Genomic DNA, 21,357 nt, shown 5'->3' on the forward strand with positions numbered 1-21,357 from the left:
ACCAATAGATTTGTCTGCATTAGTGCATCTTCAGGACTTGCAACAACGTTAAAGTAAAAGAGATAAAAAATATTTTCTAACTCTCCAGAAATCCACCAGAAATCGCAAACAGTTAGCTTGACAGTAAAAGAAGGAAACAACAGGAGCTTTATGCAATAGCACATTTTCAGACTGAATGAGGAGAACAACCTGTACAAGGTGCCCATTTACTTCCAGACTTTCTTTATTTTGCAATTTTTACTAAGCTTAGTGGCAGTATTTCTGCATGTTTCTAAGCCAGCAGACTGCCTGACTGTTCGTCGCCTTGTTGCATGGTTAGAAATGTATTTGCTGCATTGTACTGTGTCTCACCGCTCTCTCCGGGCTCTCCTGTTCTTCCACGGTGCCGCTGTGGTGAGGGTTGCGCTGTGGGGCCGAGGGGGATCTGGTGGGGGGAGGCGACCTCCTCTTGTCTTTCACCTGAATGCAGGAAACAACATTGAGACTTTTCCCTCTTCAGCTGTCGGCAGCTTCAGCGAAAGGTGCTCCTCAGAGGTAGATCAGAAGAATCTCCCTTGTTTCGAAAAACAAAATGAATCTCAGCACGAATCAAATCTAATATTCAAACAGGAGTTTTTGTTCTGCTTCTCTAGCAGTGCTGCACACTCTCCATGTTCCGGGCCCTTTCTTTAGCCGGTCCTAAACTCCAGAACGATCTGCGGTTGTACATTAGGCAGACGTCCACCCTGGCCAATTTTAAATCTCTTTTAAAGGCGTCTCTTCTCTCTGGCTTAGGGTGTTGCTCTCATGTCTGTTGAAGTCCACGTGTTTTCCTATTTGAGTAATTGTGAATTTTGCTGCTTCTACTAGTGATATCTATATTTAGCTTTTTTTCTGCACAGCACATTTGCCTCTGTGTTTGTTTTAAGTGATTTATAAATAATGTTGGATTGTATTACATATTTTACTACCTCTCACTACTGGCATTCCCACAAACGTTGCACATCTATGCCTTGAACAGGTGTGTAGGAGGATAAAAGGGGGGGGGGGGACTCCTGCACGCTGTTAAACTTTAACAATGTAATGTGCAACGTTTTGCTCCTGCAACAGGCAAAATAAATACAATGGTTGAATACTCCCTTTAATAGGAAGTGGTTCCAATCAGTAATCACATCTAAATGTCAAAAAGCTGTCCAAAAAAACATACATATGTAGTTATCCTTGTAAAAAAAAAAAAAAAAAAAAACTCTATTCACATCGTCTGACCAGTTGACATGTTAAAATCTATGCATACAGTGTCCAACCACTTCATTAAGCATGAAAAAAACAAACAAGCAAAGCTGAAATAAGTCCATTGTGGAGTCAAGAGTTCAGGAGCATCTGGCTGTAACTTCCTGCCTTGGTACCGCCGGGTTCGCTGGATCTGGACAGCTTCATCTCCTGCCCCCCGCCTGGAGGAAGCATGTCATGACCCAGTCTGCCATATCTCCTTCCACTTTTTGTTTCATGAACTCTTGCACAGTAAATCTTGTGAAAACATCGTGTCCCGACACTTGCTGGTGTGACCGGTGCCTCCGTTAAACGTGTTTCCGGTTCTAACGGGGAGCTCAGTGCCTAAAATAGTGAAGCTGTTATAATTATTCCTGCATGAGACACAGAGTTCAGCTCACTTTAAAGGTGCATAGGCTTGTCAAAGATAATATTCCAGTAGCTCACTCTGGTTGCATACAAAGTTTTTCAGAAAAATTGCGGTTGCTTGTTGCTGTGTTATTTGTTACTTCTGTCATTTATGCTTTGTTTTTGTTAAATTTGTTGTGAATACAGCCCTTCTGTGTATATTTACTATAACAGCACTGCACATGCGTACAATTGGTCAACAAGCCGAAGCAATGGAGATGAATGAGCGTGGAACTCCCAGCAGAGTTGAAAAAGAAAACTAGAAATGTCCAAGATCAAGTGTTGAAAAGTTTAAAAAAATGTGAAGATGTGGCTGCGAAGTTGATGGATACGTGGGTACATGTCCTTGCTAGTAGTGCTACCAGTGTTAGCAATGCTTTTAAGTCCTATTCTGACAGGATTGGTTTTACCAAGAGACCACATGCTAGTTGTAATAATTGCTGTGATTGTCTGTGTCGTTAATCCTGTGTGAATCAGCCATGTCAGTAATTTGTAAAGATTCTCCCACAAATGACCTACTATATTTTGCTGGACTCCAAGTTCCTGTGATAATACTACTAATCCATGAGAATAGGCATCCCTGGCATTTTTACAGAAATGGGGGGGAACCCTTAGGTGATTAGGTGTTTTTTATGTTTTTTATGCATTTTTATTGGCTTTTGGCATAGAACGAAGGCTGGAAAACCTCACAGCCCGTAACGTACAGCATCAAAAACAAAAGCTGAAGAGAAGGAGTCATACGAGCAGCTCCAAATGTGGATCACATCATGCATTGCACTGTGCGGTATGAATCATTTTATACTGTTTGTAGACACAGCTGGCCAGCGCTGGCAGTAACACATCACTGACTAGAACTTGGAGTCGAAGTGGGTCGAGTCGGTTTTCACAACATTGAGCTGTTGCTTTTCCGTGAATCATTTCAGGACGGTTGGTCTCTAATAAGTAGCTGCATCATCAACGGTCACCATCTGGCTTTCTGGTACTACCTGCAGATGGCGCCACATCTGTTTATGTCTTCTCGTCGCGCCCAGTGCTAGAATTCTATTTAGGCTCAAAATGGACAAAACACTATCAGGAGGGACGGTGTATATAGCCTTATTTTATCATGATAAACTGGTTTTTGGTCTTCTTAGAATAGGCACATAATGTGCCTATGCACCTTTAATCCATTAATTTAATGCACCTTTAACTTAATACACCTTTAATCCACTTTTATGTGATCATAATCAACGCATAGCATGACTAATATAAATTAACAGTGGCCTCCAAAGTAGTTGGCACCCCTGGGAAAGATCTAGTTAAAGCCTTATTAAAAGTAAATTCCTCTATTTCCCCAGTTGTGCAATCTCACACGTGCTTGTTTGTCTCTCTTGTTGTCTCTGCTCTGTCTTCTCTAAGCCCCCAGTGGGTCGAGGCAGATGAGCGTTCACACTGAGCCTGGTTCTGGTTCTGCTGGAGGTTTTCCTCCCTGTTAAAGGGGAGTTTTCCTCTCCACTGTCGCTTCATGCATGCTCAGTATGAGGGATTGCTGCAAAGCCATCAACAATGCAGACAACTGTCCACTGTGGCTCTACGCTCTTTCAGGAGGAGTGAATGCTGCTTGGAGAGACTTCATGCAACCTGCATTTAAATGTATAATTTAAACCTGCTGTTTAAATGATACATAAGCTCTCTTTAAGCAACTCTTCAACATGGTAACGACAAGAAAACATACAACTCAAGTAAGTTAATTCAGAAAAAGGCTAGAAGAAAATGGCTATTCCTCTTAACCTGTCAAAATTGCATGAAAGCACAGTTTAATGCTGAAATTTGCACCAAAACTTTAGTACCTTAAGGTCACTAAATCTCAATAACAACAATTAGATGCAATCCATATGTCAATTGGTAGTTTGAGAGAGATGCCAGAAAAAAAGCTCACCTTGTCTCTTCCCAAAGGGGAGCTGTCAAACCTTTTATTTCGACTTAATGTTGGACTGTGTTTTGGTGAAATTCAACTAAAATCAAGCTTTTTGACAACAAACAAGTGGGTCTAGTGGAAAACAAAGGATTATTATGTGGAAAAGGACATCATGCGTACTGTTAATCATGGTGGAGGGGTAATGATGCTGTGGGCCTGTTTTCTATCATGAACTACTTGAAATATTAGGAGGTTCTGAACAGAAATATGGTGGCCTCTACCAGAAAACTGAAAACTGGTCATCACTGAGTTTTCCGGCAGGAAAATTATGCATAATATGAAAACAATCAACCAAAATCAGCGTTCTTACATGGGCATCCCGTTCCCACACCCACTGATCCCTTTTAATTTAAAGTTCAGATTTTCCTAAATGTTTTCTCTAATTGTCACTGCTCTAAAAACGAGAGAAGACATTTTACCAGGATCATCAATAAGTCTTTTGTTAAAGAACAGAAAAAAATGGTTATTTGGTGATCCACATTAATATAATATAATATAATATAATATAATATAATATAATATAATATAATATAATATAATATAATATAATATAATTAATATGTAGCACTCTATGTTTTCACATTATCAACATGGATCTTCTTCCATCGAACCCGTTTGGTGAAAGGAAGGACATTCAGCAGAACTCCCTGAGCTGATTGGGCGGAGTGACACGCCTACCAAAGGTTGGTTTTAGCCAATCACAGTATCAAATGAAAATGTAAGCAGCAGGCGCCATGAGAAACCACAACAAGTTACGCTGGTCAAGGGACTTCTTGCCTCTCTTCTTTCAAACAAGAAATCGTGAGTCTGGACAAAACAGATGTGATAGTAGCAGCTACGCTTGCGTCCTCCTGCGCTGCTGTGCTTATTTTGGCTCGGTAGCTCTTGGTTTCATCCCCGCCTTAAACCGTAATACTGCAATGTGACCGAATAATTTAAATGGGAGCAGGACCAGAGGGATTCTCGTGTTTGTGAACGCACAAATACCGTGAGAATTCATCTTTCAGGAAAGATAAGATCCACAGAGTTTTCTTTTTCACTATTCGCTTCAGAAATTGGGAATTTGAAAGATCGAGGTTTGTTTTCAAGCACTTTTTCTGAGCCAAACCTGAACTGACCATGAGCTACAACAGAGACCTTTCGCTGGAAACTGAAATGTTGCAGATGGATACAACAAAGGCTCTCCACTGGTCCAATTTTACCTTCAAACATTCCCAAAAATCTACCAATTTGATCTGGAACTGTCTCCTACTAAGGATTCACACCAGCACCAGAGTTTCTGAAGTGAAAGGTCTCTAAAATATAAAATCTGGTGTCCAAAGACAGCTGTGAGTGTTTCTGGATGAATCAATGCCGAGTTTACTCACGGCTGGATCTCTGGTCTGGCGGTACACATGGCTGTCATCTTGGTCAATGTCAGAGTCTGAAACAGAGAATGAGGAATAAAACAAAACATCTGAAAAACAGTGGAATAAAGGATCACAACTTAAAATATGCAGCCACCCTGGAATCAGCAGCAATTAGCTCCATGTAGAACCCTGAAAAATGTGGTATTCATGTTAGGCTTAGCATGTGAAGTTAAAGGATCTGATATAGAAGCAAGGCCAGCAGCTCGAAGCTTCTGGCGGTCTTCACATTCTTTCCGTAGCCTTGGCCATTCCTCTGAGCCGGCTACATGAGCCTGAACAGTTTGCATAACTTCTCCGCTCACCTCTGACAAACGTCCCCAGCAAAGTTGCCACAGTTCACACAAAACTCCGGCAGCTATTAAACGGTGCAGGCAACCAACGGAGGAAAGGCCGTCTGCTCGTAATAATAATGGTAAATTATTATCTGGACATGTAGACAAAGAACAAGTCAAGTCCAGTTTATTTGTAGCACATGTCAGCAGCAAGGCGGTTCAAAGTGCTTTACATTATGAAAACATAAAAACATCATAAACACACTGAACCAGTCACTGATAGTGAGACAAGTAACAAACATTAAATTGTATCAGGTGAAAACATCGATACACATCCAACATGTTGGTCAATGTTCCTGTTATTATGGCTGAAAGCAGCTCTAAACAGGTGGGTTTAAGTCTGGATTTAAAGGAATTCAGTATTTCTGCTGATTTGCAGTTTTCTGGAAATTTGTTCCAGATTTGTTGAGCATAGGAACTAAATGCTGCTTCTTCATGTTTGGTTCTGGTTCTGGTTCTGCAGAGTAGACCAGAACCAGAAGGTCTGAGCGGTCTGTAGGTTTGATGCAGCAACAGCAGGTCTTTAATGTATGTTGGTGCTAAGCTGTTTAGTGATTTATAAACTATTTTAAAGTCTATTCTCTGAGCTACAGGGAGCCACTGGAAGGACTTCAGAACTGATTTGATGTTCTCCATCTTCCTGGTTTTAGTGAGAACACCAGCAGCAGCATTGTGGATCAGCTGCAGTTGTCTGATTGATTTTTTGGGCAGACCTGTGAAGACACCGTTGCAGTGATCAGTTTATCACTAAAGATAAAAGCATCGATGAGTTTCTCTAGATCTCATTGGGACATCAGTCATTTAATCCTGGAAATGATCCTCTTTAGGTCCAAAGATAATAACTTCAGTTTTGTTTCTGTTCAGATGGAGAAAGTTCTGGCAGCTCAGTGCATTGATTTGTTTTAAGCATCCGTTCAGGTCATGGATGTTTTCAGAGTCACCTGGTGACGTCGTAATGTAGAGCTGAGTATCGTCTGCATAGTTATGGTAGCTAATCTTGTTATACATTCAGCCAGTGGGAGCAAATAGATATTGAATAGAAGGGGTCCCAGGATTGAACCTCGGGGAACCCCACATGTGACTTTTGTCCGCTCTGATGAGGAGTTACCTGTTGACACGGATAAGTCCCTGTTCTTTAGGACTTGAACCAACTGGATTCTGTACCAGAGAGTCTGACCCAGCTCTCCAGTCCCTTTAATAATATATCATGGTCAACAGTGTCAAATGCTGTGCTGAGGTCCAACAGAACCAGCACTGTGGTTCTTCCACAGTCTGTATATATGTGGATGTCATTGAACACTTTGACGAGGGCCGTCTCAGTACTGTGGTGAGAACAGAAACCAGAATGAAAAGCATCAAAGCAGTTGGTCATTGTAAGGAAGCTGTTTAACTGATGAAAAACAACCTTTTTAACAACTTTACTGATAAATGACAGCTTGGAGATTAGCCTGTAATTCTGCAGATGTCATTTGTCCAGATTGCTTTGTTTATATCAGCGGTTTAATAACTGCTGTTTTTAAAGCCTGGGGGGAAAGAATCTGATGAGATGAATTTACTATTTGGATCAGGTCAGACGCAACGACAGGACCTTTTTAGGGAAGGTTGTAGGTATCAGAATCAGAATCAAGTTTATTGCCAAGTAGCTTTGCACTTACAAGGAATTTGACTTTGTGTTGATGGTGCAGACAAAACAAAATAAAATAGAATATATATACACAGAAGCTATATACACAGTAGACATTAATGTAACACAGAAGCGTGAAGGTAGGATACCAAGACAGGAGGAGGAGGAGCGTAACTGATTTATAAGGTGTGACAAACAAACCCATTACTGAAAGAAATACATGCAAACTATCCTACAGGAGTAAATTCTAATATTAGTCATTGTCAGGACTTTGAACAAGACTCACTGGAGTTTCTTTTACTTTTACCATTCATTAAAGAGTTCCTCTAGGCCCAATTAAAGCGATGCACATGTCTCATTTCAGTGCCTTTCAGTGTCTGCATTTTAGATCATTCATGTGAAAATTTTAGCATAGAAGACACAATTTTTTTTATAAAGAACACAAGAATTTCAAAAGGGAAAGTGTGTTTTATGATCCCTTAACTGAATCACTGTAACAGCATCTATTCAGTTGGGTTCATTAGCAATTAGCATTAGCATTAGCGAGGACTGAAGAAGTTTAGCTAATGTTTGCTAATAATTCAGTCAACATCAGATACCTACACCCAGGGCCAGATTCAAAAGGATTGAAGCCCCTGGGCTGGAGAAGGTTTTGGTGCCCCATTCACAAAAAAAAAAAAAAACTAACAAAAAGCGAAAAAAACTAACAAATTTTCAGCACATTGGCAGGTAAACCTACAAATCAGTGGGCACAGATTGATTCAAGGTTGGTTTAAAACATCTGTCTCCACGTTGTTCCCCTACATACTTTACCTACATTATTTTTCAAATTGTATGTTTAAATGGATCAAAATGCAATTTTCATTCATGCTTTCATTATAAAAACATCACATAAATAAATAAATCTTTGGGGTGCCCCAAAACTCGGGGCCCTGGGCCTTCCCTCCATCAGTCTTTTTTTAACTCAGTAACTGCCAGCAGCTCTAAGCATTTCTAGTTTCCTCTGATTGCTTCTGATTGTTTTTATTCATCCTTCTCTGTTGGATGTTGTGAACTATTTAATGTTGATGGAATATACAGAGAAACTGGAGTTGAGAGCAGCAGCTACAGCTGTTATTTCTAGGGGGAGAACAGGTTGACTGAGTTCTTTGAGCTTTTAAACGGGTCCCTCCTTTACGCATTTGTTGTTTCTTCTTTTCAGGTACAAAAAGCAGCGTTGAGCTCTGGGGCTTCCTGTAAACAGTTAGTACTTTTAACCGCCAGAGATTTAAATACGAAAAAGTGAGATAATGAGACTCTAGTGAAGGAGGTTGAACTGAGGTCCTTTGGTTTGATCTGGGAGGAAAAGTTGAAAAGGGGACATAAAAAAAAAAAGAAATCTCCAAAATTCTCTCAAACATGCCTGCAGACTTTTCAGCGAAATTATCCCAGTTTGACTCGTTCCATGGACATTATTTATTTATGCTCAGCCATTTAGCAGCCCAGCTGTTGGAGAATCAGTTGGCCTTCATGCCCTGCACCCATAACCAGTGGCATTCCTCAGAGTCCTGGCTGCTTCATGTGATCTCTTTTTTAACTGCCTCAGCTCTGCTATGGGTGTGTGTGTGTGTGTGTGTGGAAAACCGATCTGCGGGTGTAAATTTGTGCGTGTATTCCAGTGTGGTATGTCAGCGTGGGTTCCTGTTTGGGTGGGCAGGAGATATCTGGAGTCCAGCAGGAACTGCCGTTCGCTGCGACCGTCAGCGTTGCAGTCGTTGATGCAATCCAGCAAATGTATTCTAAAGAACGGAGCATCCAAAAATAATCAAGGAGTAAAGTTGTATGGAAAAAAAAGTAAAAGTCTTACAGCAAGTTGTGCGGGAATAAAGATGCCATCTTCAAATGATATTTGGTATGAATTATGCATGTTTGCACCTGACCACAGCTTCACATTAGCAGGTCTGCGTGAGGGATGGACGGACAGCAGCAGGTGAAGGAGGAGGCACTCCCTGGGCGGAGCTGAGGAACGATGGACCGTCAGATCTGAAATGCCTCACATCTCAATCCCATAATAGATCCGACTCACATCTGCAGGCCTGCACACGCCCAGCGAATGCCCGAAAGAACACCGACCTTCGCCCTCCTGCATGCTGCATGCAGGTGCAGCGGGCATGGTGGTAATACTTTATCTGGGGAAAAATTATCCAAATCTCAAGACACACACTGCAAAAAGGGTAAAAGTAAGAAAAATTTTCTTAAAATTAGTATGTTGTTCCTTGATTTGAGTAGCTAAATAAGAATATTTGCCAATGGAATGAGAATTTCCACCCCTAAAATAGGATAATTAGATATCCTGCATTTGAAATAAGATGATAGAGATGAATTGTTCTTATTTTAAGTCCAAAAATCTTATTCCATTGGCAGATAGAATGATTTACCAGCTCGAATCAAAGAAAAAATACACTAATTTCAAGAGGATTTTACCTACTTTTAGTTCCCTTTTTGCAGTGCATGCATGCTTTTATATATATATACATGTGACAAACGCCTTCACATTTAAAGCTTCCATTGAAAACAAGTTAATTTCAGAGAAGATTATCCGTGGAGAGAATTGGTTTCCAGTATCCATGGTATCTAAATGCAGCAGGAACAGCAGGTACCCCCTTCCCTCCAAACCTCATTTCTGTCTGATACGATTCGACTGTCTGTCCATAAAATAAAGACCTTAAAACCGGTTCTACTCAACATTTTAGGGATGCTATTAACTTCTCCTGATGTTTTCTCTCTGTAACCTAAGGAGGCGTTTGCTTCTTTGAGTTTGCTGGAGCTAGCTGAGTGGCGCGTAGCGTGCACGTTGGTTTGAAATGCCTCTGGTTATACGGGCATGATGGCTGCTGAAGTTCTGCTTCCACCTCAGCACTGATTAAGGCATGCTGTTTCTGCATTGAAACAATTACCTGTTTGCACTACGGAGTTATGAAATAATGACTCCATCTGTAATTAATTCATTGAAAAGTAACATGCTTTGGACATTGGAGTAATCTGCACAGAACAGACAAACCAGGCTGCTTCCTAGGCTTTGCATGAAGGACATTAAATTATGCTAGCACGCCCTGGAAACCTTAAGCTCACCGGGGCTGTTTTTAACTGGGGAAACATGCTAAATGTGTTACATTTAACAAACCTATTTTCAGGGGTGAACAGCTGCAGTAAAATGAAAAAGGTTTGTTTGTTTTCCTTTCAGGACCCAGTTGCACAATCAGACTCAAACAGATGTCTACACAATTCAACACACTCCCCGTTTTAATTCTGCATTTATATGTATTTATTTTACATTTTCTATCAAATTTCCATCATAAAAATCAGCTAAAATGGTTAAAAAATCCACACATGGTATTTGATCCTTCTTCTCCTCACTGCACTCAGCAATTTAATACTAGAGCAAACAGAGCAGGAATGCATTTGGAAAAGAACCAAACATCTCTTCTTAACGACGTTACAACGATACATTTTTTTCTTAATTAGCTCGTCAAATCTGAAGAGAATTTATTTATATTTTTTCTTTCCTTCAAAATGATACAATCAGCTAGTATGTCAGTTTAAAAAAAGTCAAGTCTTTCCTGCCAGTTTGATGAACGCGTGTTTTGAATTTTGCACCAAACTGATAAACAATAATATCCAGGAGGCCGGTTTTAAAACAACATCTGAGCACAACCACACATTTCTGCAGACGCCTTTTCCTTAAACTGAATGAATCATTTTAGGAGGAAAAAAAATGTTTAGGGCCTTAATAAGATTTGCGCCTGAGGCAGAGAACGTGTTGCTGGAGACCGGCTGCCTCTGTGAAGTTCTGAATCTGAAGATAAGCGAGCCGAGGAGTGTTGGTGCTGCAGTTTGTCTACCAGCGGCCGGATTAATTTGTCTGCAGCAGACTTGTTACTGCGGGTGAGTTTATTAGCAGAAAAGACATTTCAAATGGGGCCTGAAGCTTCTGTCAGCTTTTCCCCATCACAGCCATTTTCCAGGAAGTCCAAGCAGCAACATCTCTAATTGTGTCAGTCGCCATCCTTCCCTCCGTGTGTCTAACCAAACAGAGAAACATCTGTTGGACTGGGCAAAGGGCTTTTATTGCCACCCACTGCGTGCCTCATGTTGGACTTCTCTGTTTTCTTGTTTAGGTTTGTGTCTCTGTCCTTGATTTGAGCAGGTAAATAATTTTATCTGCCAATGGAATGAGTATTTTCACCCCTAAAATAAGATAATTAGACATCCTGCACTTGAAATAAGATGATGGAGATGAGTTGTTCCTATTTTAAGTGCAAAAATCTTATTCCATTGGCAGATCATCTTATTCATTTGCTCAAATCAGGGACAGATACACTCATTTTAAGAAAATTATACTTATTTTAAGTTACGTTTTTGCAGTGTGTTTAGGTTCCTCACAAAGTTGTCTTCAGTTTCTTGCTGCTTATTCCCGTTTTATTTTGCCACTTCTGGCTTTTTCCATCTTGTGTTCTCTTCTGCCTGCAGCTGGTAGGTAGCGTCATCTATACGTTATTTCGGGAGCCCCGCCATGAAGACGGCTTTTCTGTCCTACCGTCACAAATGTAAACGTGAAGCTTGCTGAACACAACTGGATCTTTAACTGGGCCAGTGGACGTTGGTCAGATGAGTCTACGACTGAACATTTTGGCTAGAACGCTCCAGGAGGGTGAAGCAAAGGATAAATATACTGACGATAAGGCGGCGTTTAGTTTCTATGCTCCTCATCTCTGGAACGAGGTCTGGGAAAACCTGAGATTTACAGAAACTGTCGGTTCCTTTAAACGAGGACGGGTTCTTTTTGTCAACACTGCAAAAACAGAACTAAAAATAAGTAAAATTTTCTTGAAATTAGTGTATTTGTCCTTGATTTGAGCAGGTAAATAAGATTATCTGCCAATGGAAGGAGTGATTTTACCCCTAAAATAAGATAATTAGATATAATGCACTTGAAATAAGTTGATGGAGATGAGTTCTTCCTATTTTAAGTGCAAAACTCTTATTCCATTGGCAGATTATCTTATTTATCTACTCAAATAAAGTACAAATACACTCATTTCAAGAAAATTATCAACTTATTTTTAGTTAAGTTTAGTCTGTTTTTGCAGTGTATAGCCGCTTCTGATCAAACAATCCGACTGTTTGAAACATACACTTCTTTTATTCAGTGCTTTTAATCTTTGTTACTGAATAAAAATAGTTCTTATTAAAAAGGTAGAGTTTTCTGAATTTTCAGTGTGAGATTATTATTGCAATCAAAAACTAATCCAGTTTGAGGCTTTTTCAACACGTCTTTATCTCAGAGGCCCATAAATGTGTACATTCTTCTGATTTGTGCCTTTTAGTCGTTCGTCAATATTTCCAGGACTGATGCTCAGATGATGTTTCGGTAGCAGAGGTGTCGACTAATTATTCTATCACAATCCTGCTGAGAATGAACTGAAAAACTATGATTTTTTTTTTTTAACAATAAACTGTAGTCTTGGTGGTTTGATTAGGCTTAAGCAGCTCGGGTGTTGCCTTGTTAAAGCCAAAAAGGTTATTTACATGAGCTGTGTTCACTGGTCTTCGCCTCTGCACCTCTGAGGTTCTGCCAACATAGCTGCTAAACAAATAGCACCCAAATTCACACATTCATGTCACACGGCTGTTGTCTCTCGCTCTGTCTGGGCAAACCTGAGCATATATAAAGTAAGACTGAAAAAAAAGGAGACAACTCCTGAACCTGACCACTGGCCCCGACCCCTCCCTGAGGCCTCTCCAAGCCCATTAGACACGGACACGTCAACGATGTTATAGTTGGCACGGCTCTGCCTGAACTTGAGCATCAGCTGTCCGCCCAAAGAAAACAAGCCCCACGCCGCGCTTTAAACAGTCGATAATAACGCCGCACGCTGCCGCAGCCACAGAGCACCTGACGGACAGCTGAGGATGTGTTTGGGATTTATTTGTAGAGCGAGGCATTATCAGTAGAAACCAGATAGCAGACACAAAAATATTTTTCCTCTCTCCTCGTGCGGGAGTTCGCGCTCAGGAAACACGGCTGAACTTTTTCACAATTGGTGGCAGTCTGAGCAGATAACGCCAGACGGGTCTTTTTTTTTTTTCTTCCCTTTCTTGTTTTGCAGATCTAATTTTAGGACAATCACACAAGTCTGGAGGAGGGGAAGCTGTTTCTATTCCGGACACAAGACTGGCTGTAAACACTTTGACGATATCAGATGTTATAAAATCCAGCTCTCCGTGTTTCTGTTGGCAGAATCTGGAGCAACACTGCCTCAATAAAACCCAGAATAAACTATCCAGGCCTGCATGAAACTCTCAGGTCTTTAAAGATGTTCCCGACGCCATTCCTTGTTAGAGGTACCGCACAATGTCGCCGGTTAAACAACAATTTAAAACATATTTTAAGTGCAGTCCTGGCCATTTTATGCCGTTGCTTAGGGACTTATTTGTAGATACAGACACAAACACTGAATACAAACTCAACCCTTTATTCACCAACTTTTTACTAAAACTGCAAGTTTTTTAAAAAGAAGAATAGAACATGTGCTCTCTGAACTCTGAAGGGGGCGGAGCTTGGTTCCTGGGTCTGCGTTGTGATTGGTTGGGAGGATGTAATGATGTGATATTAACTTACATGGCTAGAATGTAAAAGGAAGGAAAACTGTTATTCTATTGAGCCTTTTATTGACCCTTTATTTTCTATCATCGATTTACGTCTATCGATCAATATATATATTGATATTGAATTATGGTCCAGCTCTAATCTATACTTTAACTGGTTTAATCCAGGAAAGTTAGATAAATGTTTGCTCCAACACGACGCAGGGAAAAGAAATGTAGCAAGAGCCCTGACTGATCCTCCCATAAGCGTTATAAAGAAGTCTGGATACACGCCAATGCACTTCCTCACATGTCATCAGTGAAATAAAGTCACCGCTGGGGTGCTATCTGATAGATTGTGCCATAGCCTTGTGTCCCAGACTGTCAAAGTGAGCACTCAGCACCCAGGAAAAATGACTGTTCCACTCATACGTCCCATTTCTGACACCTTTCACTCTGACTTATCAATCATTCAGGCATGACAAAGGCCCCTAAAACTCTGAGGGGGAAAAAACAACAGGGTTGACTGGATTTTAAGGATCTCTGTTACCAGCAGCTTCTCACAAAGATAATTTCTTTGGTGAAAGCTATTAAAAAAAATGGAGAATGTTTCATTGATGGAACATTTTAGTCCCAACACTGTGATTTCCAGGTAGATAATAACTGAAAACTCGGCAAACTGTCGATGATCAACTCAATAATGATGCATCAGTCATTTCTTTACTGGATTTTTATACGTCGCTCATCTCAAACATATGATTTTTAGATGATGTTTGTCTGCAGAACAAATTCTAATTCTTCTAGTAATCTGATTTACTTAGCTTTAAGGAGTACAACCACAATATGAGGTTAAAGAGACCTGAAAATAATTACAAAAAAGAGGCCAAATTGTTTTGAAAACCTCCTGAGAACTAAAGACCGAGACCACAATAAAAGACGAGAAGAAGAAGAAGAGAGCCTCGCGACTTTGTTGTTGTTCAAAGTGAAAACCCCTAAAGACAATCTAAACTGAGGATGTCATGAACATCCCAATAATTGTTTTACTCCTGTGGATTCTGGGAGTTTTCGCTGCATTATTAATGCAACAAATGGCCGGTTTGTCTTATGGGCTGCCCTGTGCAGCTGCACTACAATGTATTTATTGGTTTAAAATACGACCTTTAGCAAGTCTGCATGTTTCTAAATGTTGCCGATGTGAAGTCTTATCTCACTCTAATTTTTATGGGAACATAAAAAATATTATGGGAACATTTTATGTTTCAAACATGCCTAAACATGACATGAAAACAAGCTATTTAGAGCTTTTTAAAAAATAATTTAAGCCCGCGTGTACAAATGAACACAACGTATTCCCATTGTCATTATTCAGAAATAAAATTAGACCAAGATCAAAAACTGTGTTTGTAAATTAAGTACACGCCATCAATTCAGAAGCATGTCCAATCCGCTTTAGCAGCAATAGCATTTCAGTAGTAATTTTCTACCATGCCATGTTTGTTTATAAAGCGCTTAAAAACAGCCAATGGCTGAAAACAAAGTTCTGTACACAGCTACAAACTTAAACACTTTCATTAAAAAACTAAAATAAGAAAAATAATACACAAAACACTTTAAAAAAAAATAGAAACCCTCTGAGCTTCCTCTTAGATGTAGGTACCTCCAGGACATGCAGTTCAGCTGACCTGAGAGACGGATAGCATTAAACACTCTGTGTAATGTTGTTAGTCCCTCACATCATTGAGGAGCAATTTTAGCCCCTTATACAGCAAAAATTCCCTTTTCATCCAAGTGTCCTTTGATTTAAATACCTGGGATTATTTTTTTACCCGGCTAATTGTCTGCTCTCTGTTTCCACCGCTCTGAAAGGCTGTGGAAGTAACTCTAAGTCAGCCCAGTGGCGTAATATGTGGCAGTTGTGAAGAAAACTGCTCTACTTCTCCAGTCCAGCAGGTGGCAGTGATAAGAAACCAAAAGCCAAACAAGCAAAGCCCGACAGAAAGGCCCGTATGCCGCCATGTGTTCACAGACAAGATGGAAACCAGACAATTGGCGTAAGGTCCTCTGCCTTTGGTCCACTCTGGTTCACAAAAAGTACGCTTAGATGTGATTCTGGTATAAAGTAGAAAACAGCAACACTACAAAGGTCTTAATTGTACCAGGTGAGCTGAAGTTAGAACACTGCAAGAAAGGGTCCACCTATCAACGTTGCTCAGCACCTAAAATGTGGACCTGGGAAATTGAAATAGCTTGTTTGCTACAAACATTTACACCTAAACATCTCACTTTTGCTCTCATCTGTCCTAAACAGCCGCGGTTCTAGACCGTGTTGCGCTGTGGGCCCATGTGTCTTTTTCATGGGGGCACTGAAAAAAAGAATTGAACCAGGTAAAACTGGACAAAATGTAATCGTTTTTATGTATTAAGTGTGCTACAGAGCCAAACAGCCACTTGCGTCTCTGGAAACGCAGGTTCAGTAAAATAAAAATGTAAAGGTAAAAAAATTTAATGGGCACAAGGGTCCAACACATATCGTCATAAGAAATTGATTCAGTTTTGTCTTTAGTACAGGGGCCATAACAGGGCCACTGACCAGTCCTAGAGGGGCATTGGCCCCTGTTGGCCCCTGTCTAGAACCGCCCCTGGCCCTAAAGACATGGTTCCAGAAGTATTGCGGCTCATTCAGATGCAGCTTTGCAAACCAAAGTCATTTAAACAGTTGGGAAACATATAATCCTTCCAGATGGGCAGCAACAGTCTCTTCTCTAAGGTATTGCTGAAGTCTTTCAGGCTCGTCAGCGTTGACAAGCCTGTGTGTTCCAGAGCGGCGGACTGTCAAAACTTCTGCCTTTTTACAGCCGCTTTTATTTGCCGATTGGCCAATTATTCAAGTTGGTGTCATTAGCAGAACACCTGGCTGCTACATTTCCTCCCAGATACCCAATTTCACATCGTCTTTGTCGATCAGAACAATATGGATTATGTTGATCGTTTTTGTATGATTAGATTTAAACGTAGCAGGACAAAACCTGGTAAACCCATTTCATTTTATTACATCATGCTGTGTGAAACTATCTTATTTTCAGCTCAGCTGTTTGTTACGTTACAGTGATTCGACTCTCAATCAAATGATGAAATATCTCACCTTAAGACACCAAACTGGGGAATTAAATGGGAATGAGTGTTCAGTAAGTGCAGGACAAGTTGGGTTAAAGAGAGCGACAACAAGCCGTGACGCGCAGGAGCTCCAAGGCGGTCCTACAGCGGTCTGACTCCCACTGGGGCCGTCTGAGCTGAACGAGTCGGAAGTGTGCCTGCTGGAAGCTTCTTTAGATAAAAGAGGCTTCCAAGCAGTGCAATTTCCAAATCAGTCCAGATTACAGAGATAGATCGGAGGGTGTTTCCCCCTTAATTTTAAACATCACATGAAAAAAACAAAAAAAACAAGGCACACCCGCAGGCGTCAGCCTCTGCACAGGAAATGCCCCCTGTGTAAACAGGAAACAGAGATATATCTTACTGATTCAAATCTGGCATAGAGCTTCTATTGTTTTAAGGGATGAGACACAAGAACGGAGCGTAGAAGACACGTTTAACAAACCGTGGAATCGTTTCAGTACGATCCTGAACGTGTAAATAACAGGCGCTCTGGAGTTCTTGTGTGGGCAGGAGTTTTCCTTCCTGTAAAATCCGGAAGTTGACGGCCGTGCGAGCGTCAGGCGGCGTTTCCTCATGAAGACGCCACTTGACCTGTGAGTTCTGGTCCAAGCACAACGCCGCCCACCGCCCAAAGTTTGTCGCCAGGAAACTGATGATGACCATCTTCATCCATCATCTCATTTTTGAAATGATTTCCCTTCAAAACAAGCAACCTGTGCTTGCTGCTTATGCAACATTAACATCTTTACAACGAATACGCAACAGTAACTTGATGATTTTGTGGAAATGGCGCATACAGTTGCAGAAAAGTATTATTATCCCGTTTTATAAACCATGCACTATTGTATTTCAGTCAGATTTTATGCTTGACCAAAATAACGTCGTAGATAACTGCACACCAAAAGAAAAATGAAAACTAGATGTCTGAAAAGTGCGGCTGTAGAAAAACCTCACATTGTAATTAAAGCTGCAGTTTCTTGATGTATGTTTTCATACGTTTTGAACATCTAGGGACTGAAATGCTTGCCTGTTCTTTATAAAACAGCTCAAGCTGTTGGAGAATGTCTGTAAAGGGTTTACTGTAAGTGTGGACTTGGACTAGGCCATTCTAACTCATGCATATTCTTTAATCTAAGTGATTTCTTTGCAGCCATGTGTTAAAGGCTGTAACCCTGCTGAAAGCGGAATCTCCGTCCTGGTCTCAGGTTCATGTTTGGTTTTTCCATGACTGACCTGCTGGTTAGCTCCGTCCGTCTTCACATCAACTCTGAGCCTCACTGCCCCTGCTGGGGAACAGCATCCCCACATCATGACCCTGCCACTACCATGTTTTATGGTCAGGGTGGTGTTTTCAGCATTTTGCACGTGCGCCGATAAGTTAAATTCTGGGTCTCATCAGTCTGCAGCACTTTCATCCACAGTTTTGCATGTTTCCTACATGCAAAACTGTATATGGGGCTTCTTTAAGGTTTATTCTTGCCACTATTGCTCAAAGTTCATGTTTTTGTGGCGCACAACTAAATGTTGCCTTGTCAGCAGATCTCCCACCTGAGCGGTGGCTTTCTGCATCACCTCCAGAGTAACCATGGGCCTCCAGAGTAACCAAAAAAAAAAGCATGGGCCTCTTGGCTCATTTTCTGAATAGTGCTCATCCTACCGAGCTCGTTTAGTTGGACAGCCACTTCTTGTGGAGGTCATGTCGTACTTTTTCCATTTTCAGATGAAGCTCCATAAAACTTTTAAAGCTTGGGATATTCTTTAAGGACCTAACTCTCCTTTAATCGTCTTAACAAACGTTCTCCCTGACATACCTGTTGTGTTCCTTGATTTTCATGATGCTCTTTGTTCTCCGATGTTCTCTAACAAATCTCTGACACCTTCAGAGAACAGCTAAACATTGGGGTGTCTGGGTAAACAGAGCTGAGCATATTATATTATATATATATATATATATATATATATATATATATATATATATATATATATATATATATATATATATATATATATATATGTGAAATGAGAAAATGTGGAAAATGAAACTTTATTGAATCACTGTAACATTTAATAAAAGTCAGAAGGACTGCCTGACTTATTTGCCCAGAGTCTCGTGAGGCAACATGAAAACTGACTTTGAAAACAGCAGCGACAGAGCCACCATGTGTCTCGTGTGTCTTAAATGTAATGCTAGTTATTTTGCTGCTCTAAAAGCTACTAGTGGGTGCATCGTGTAACCCAGCGGCACACAGATGTTGGAGCTCTTCCATCACAGAGAGAGTGTTTTGGCTGCTGCATCTCTGTAGCCACTTTGGGTCATCACGCATACCGGGCTGAGGGGCGAGCTCGTGGTGGACGAACGGATCCTATGACCGTCATCCTGCAGCTGTTGCTGCCATGTAACATTCAGACAGGAGCTATGTGACAGCCTGCCACCAGGAGAACCGTCTAAACACCCAACGGTGGCGCTGATAAAAAATATTTTGATCATATGGGTGGTTTGCTGGCAAAACTGTTCATAAAAGTAAATGACTTGCAGAGTATTTAAAAAGTCCCTTGTGTTACTTAACCAAACTCCAGTGACATGTCACGTTGGAGTAAATACCATAAACCTGAGTGAATACTTGAGTTTGTAACCAGCCACTGGCATGTTGGAATAAACACAAGCGGCAGCTGTCTTACTAAAACTGTCTTTGCATTTAAACAGCACTCCATTGTTATGCTCTCCCAAATAAGCAGTGTGGAGTCTGCAAGCTGCTCCGTAAACTGTCCCGGCACGACTCCCGGCCCGCCAGAAGTCACACTGGTGTTTCAGAGAATTAAACAAGGTTTCAGGCTGATTTTAAACTAAATCAGCGAGCAGATGCAGTGCAAGCAAGGCATTGCCGGAGAAAATGTTTTAATGCTGCTGCTGTTCCATAAAATTAGCTCCCAGCGTCCATAAATGTCACATAAAGGGCCACCTGCTGTCTTCACTAGAAGCAGTGATGGGCTGTTTACCTCCAGAAGCCCTTTTTTTCTCCAAAGGCAGCACCAGAAAGCTCTCAACACATCAGCACAGAGATCATTAAACCACCGTTATCCTGCTTACCTTACCTTTAATTTCCAACCTCCTGTCTCCTCCAGAGGCTCAAAGGTGACACGCCTCCACCTTGCAGCAGCAGAACTTCAGGTTGCTTTCCTTGCCTTCCTTTGGTTCTCTGTCTCTCACCTTCACCTCACATCACCCGGCTGCTGTTACCGTCTTGTTGGGATTTTCTTCTCTGTTCTCTGAGGGCCTTTTCCCCTTGCCACCCTCCAGCCAGCTTTTTGCTCCCCTCACTGAAAGCCCGGCCTGGCCCAGACCCATGGCAGCTCTTGGAGGGAGGAATTCAGTTAGCTGATTGGCTGGAGGGCGGACAGGCACCCCCATATTAGGGCAGGCGGAGGCGGAGCTGCCTTACTATAATAAAAGAGGGTGGGGATCAGGATAAAGTTTGTGACATAGCTGCCGTTGTGGATGTGTGCCGAGCTGCAGCAGGTTGCCACACAAACAACACAACAAAGCTTGTTTATAGAACTCATCGTCAGAATTAAGATGTAAACAAAAATGCAGGGGATTTTAAAATGATAACTCTGAGGAGGTGCTTGCTCATGTGAACTGATCATACTTTGTTTCCACAATAAAAGCACAAGCGGCTGGAATGTAGATTTTCAGACCAAATGGCTTCTTCGGCAGCGCAGAGATAATAGCAAAGCTTTGATAAAACACAAACTACAACTTCCAATACTTTTAAAATCTAAACTGTAAGCACAAGTTTGAGTTTCTTTTGGATTTTTTTTTTTACTCTATTTAGGGTCAAAATTATACATTCAGGCTCAAATTTAAACTTAAACCCGCTTTATAAGGATACATTTTCCTTATAAAACTTTTAAACATGCCATTGAGCTCCTGACATAATTGTAGCTTGATGTTTAAGTACAGTTCCTGACATAGTTTGTTTAAACTGGTTGGTTTTCTGGCACAGAATAACACCAGAAGAAATCACTTCTCTGATATTATTCTGTCACAATCTCCCACGATCCTCCCACTGTTTAGGTCTATTGACTGTGTTCTGAATGCTCCACAGACTAATTGTTTCGACCATTCTTCAGCTTGTGAAAACCACTTTTATTTCTTTATTGATAAAGTTGCACCAACCAGGGCTCCAGTCTGACATGCTGGCTATGCCTGTTACTTCCTCGGCTGTTCCTCTTGGACTTTTTAAAGAGGTCTTCACTGCCCCAGTTCCCACAGTTCTTGCTTCACTGCAAAAAGGAACCAAAAGTAAATAAAAATTTATTGAAATTAGTGTATTTATCCTTGATTTAAGCAGGCAAATAAGATTATTTGCAAATGGAATAAGATTTTTTGTACCAAAAATAGGAACAATTAATCCATTATCTTATTTCAGGTGCAGTATATCTAATTATCTTATTTTAGGGGTAAATATACTCATTCCATTGGCAAATAGAATTATTTAACTGCTCAAATCAAGATAAAATACACTCATTCCAAGAAAATGTTACTTTTAGTTCATTTGGTGTTAGCCTGGGTCACCATGTATCACCCTCTGCTCT

General features: G+C 40.9%; 1 long non-coding RNA gene across 1 annotated transcript; it reads right to left on the minus strand.

Annotated features, from left to right (window-relative positions):
• Positions 1-4,976: 4,976 nt before the first annotated feature.
• Positions 4,977-20,073, minus strand: LOC118566688. The gene is made up of 2 exons (XR_004933221.1): positions 19,855-20,073; positions 4,977-5,036 (listed from the first exon to the last, which is right to left on the minus strand). It is a non-coding gene; the product is annotated as an uncharacterized LOC118566688 (long non-coding RNA).
• Between the last annotated feature and the right edge of the window lie 1,284 nt (positions 20,074-21,357).

This window comes from Fundulus heteroclitus, chromosome 18 (genome assembly GCF_011125445.2).
Source record: "Fundulus heteroclitus isolate FHET01 chromosome 18, MU-UCD_Fhet_4.1, whole genome shotgun sequence".
In the NCBI taxonomy this organism is placed as follows: domain Eukaryota; kingdom Metazoa; phylum Chordata; class Actinopteri; order Cyprinodontiformes; family Fundulidae; genus Fundulus; species Fundulus heteroclitus.